Below are 2,747 nucleotides of genomic sequence, written 5' to 3' on the forward strand. Positions count from 1 at the left end.
AACCCACGTTGTCCCACCACAAGCTCATCTTCACCTCATGTGGGTAAAGGAATTTTTGGGAGCTGAATTTCAAGCTCTCCCACCACCAGAGGATGCTGAGGACTGAATAGATGATGGCAAGCACTGTTTTAGCATTCCAGGTGCAAAAGGCTGAGAAGCACTAAAATCACATCCCACGCCGAGGGAAGGGTTCAGGAGTGTTTGCGTGAAACAAGATTAGCTACTGCCATGGCAGGTATGTTGGTGCTCTGAGGAATCCCTGCACCTGAACTATTTGTTTACATGCTGGAGGGCTTGTTTTTTTTGGTTTTTTTTCACTCTTTGTTTTCATTATTCCTGCTCAATTAGATGGGACATTTAGAAACTGCTACTCTGTATTGCTTCTCCCTCCGGGCTGTTGGTGTTTGCTCAGAAAGTTGCTCGCAGCTGCTCCAGCCCTGACTGAGGAATTGTTGCTGCAGCTGAAATCAGCCCCTGAAGAATGTACAAAAGGAGCCAAATTCATCTCGGGTTTAGCCTCGCTCAAAGCACACAGGGTTAATGTGGCTGGGGTAGTCTGAATAATCACAGCAACTGAATGAGTAAATAAATAAAACTCGGCTTGTCCAGTTGGCCAACAAGATGCCAAATACGGGTAAGGGATACAGAAAATCTCTCTTAGCCATTTCCCCTGTTTCTGAACTCAAAGAATGATCCTTTTCATAGCACCCTCGCGGGGTAAGGTTGTGTTTCTGGTTGTGTGCAACCTGAAGACTGAATAAATGACCAGAAAAAGGTCAGTATGGTTTGTCTTGTGTCCCAGGTGAGCTGAGGAAGAGAGAAGCTGTGGCTGCCCCATCCCTGAGTGTCCAAGGCCAGGTTGGACAGGGCTTGGAGCAACCTGGGATAGTGGAAGGTGTTGCTGCCCATGGCAGAGGGTCAGAATTCGATGATTTTTAACGTCCCTTCCAAACCAAACCATTCTGTGATTCTATGAAGGAGGAGAGGACACGCGCTGTCCTCACTGGCAAAGGTTTTCACTTATAATGGGTCCCTCAAGTCCAGAGCTACCGCTGAGCCCAGCAAATCAGCTAGAAAACTTCAGGGTAAAAAGGGACTGAATGCTTTAATGTGGCAATTCTTTTTAATTACTTATTTGTCAGAACAGCAAAGGTGAGATCCCATTGTTGGTGTTTGCATTGTGTACCCGTGTATGAGAGGGTTAAATAAACATAAATATCTAACTGTAGATACAGATGTGAGCTATTGATGGTATTTAGCACACAAAAAGCCAATCAGACTAATTAAAACCATGTTTCCTCAGATTACACCTGTTGGGGGAAATACCAAGGGAGAGCCAGGGCTTTATCTGCCACTTATGCCTGCGCAGGGAAATTGTATTTGACAAGCTGGTTTATAAGAATGTTCCTACAAAAGAGGGAGATGAAAGGCACTTAAAAATCACAGCGCTGCCTCTGGTTCCCACACCAGCATCAAAGTGCTGCTTCCCCTGCTTGGACGGGGGCTTTGAGGATATTCCCCTGCTTTAATGATCAAGCGTGCAGGAACAGCTCTTGCACCGATAATGACCCTTGATTAAGATGTTTGTTTAGGTCGTTGTATTTTCCTCTCCAAGGCTTGTTGTTGGGTGCAGGGGGTGACAGTATCAGCACGGGGGCCGCGCTGGTGGGTGACAGACATTCTTCTGCTGCTGGCTTAAAAAGCTTCGTGTTTGTGTAAAATAGAGCCGCACCTCAGAGAGACACGAAGCTGATGAAGGGTCTGGAGCACCAGGAGTGGCTGAAGGAGCTGGGGGGGGCTCAGCCCTGGAGGAAAGGAGGCTCAGGAGGGATCTTCTCCTTCTTCCCATCTCCCTGACAGGAGGATGGACACAGGTGAGGTTCAGGCTGTGCTCCCAGGGAGCAAGGGACAGGATGAGAGGAAACGGCCTCGAGTTGTGCCAGGGGAGGTTTAGATTGGCTATCTGGGAGAAGTTCATCGCGGAAAGGGTGGTTAAGCGTTGGAGCAGTGCTGGAATCACCATCCCTGGAGCGGTCAAAGGGCCACGTGGAGGTGGCACTTGGGGACGGGGTTTAGTGGTGAACACGGTACTCGGTGACCTTAGAGGGCTTTTTCAGACTTAAGGATTCTGGGATTCGTTTCTGATCATGATACTTTTGGACACGTGCACCGCAGCCTCCTCTAGTTAATGTACCTTTACTAATTAAGCCCCCAGGGACGTGCAGGACAGGACCTCGCTTTGCAGCGAGTCACAGCTTGTCTCTGTGAGGCAGAGTCTCATTTCCTTCTTTGTCTAGCATCACGAATTTCTCAGTTCCAGCAGCCCGAGGGAGCCCCTGACCCGCCCCGCCATGGGCAGCGGCTCCCCCGGGACCGGCACCGGACCGGCGGAACTCTGTCCCGCCCTGGCGGCCGCCCGCGCCACTGCACCCGCACCGGACACCCGAGGGGACCGGGACCGCAACGGGACCCGCAACGGGGACACGCTCCACCGCACCCCGGCCTAGAAGCGAGACCGTGTCGGCACCGGGACGAGGCGCCCCGACCGGGCCTCGAACCCGTGACGTGGAGCCGCCCAGGCGGGCCTCGAACCCGCAACTCGTCCCGCCCCCGTTTCTCTGCACTGAACAGCAACACAGCCGGGTGCGCGCGCCGCCGTGACGTCATCGCGCGCCGCGCCGTGACACGTCGGCGGCGGCGGAACCCCGAGCCGGATGTGCCAAGATGGCGGCGGCGGCCGGTGCCGG

The sequence above is a fragment of the Corvus kubaryi genome, unplaced genomic scaffold (assembly GCF_017639235.1).
Source record: "Corvus kubaryi isolate FWS band 111438036 unplaced genomic scaffold, C.kubaryi_AGA036_p1.0 78, whole genome shotgun sequence".
Classification (NCBI taxonomy): Eukaryota; Metazoa; Chordata; class Aves; order Passeriformes; family Corvidae; genus Corvus; species Corvus kubaryi.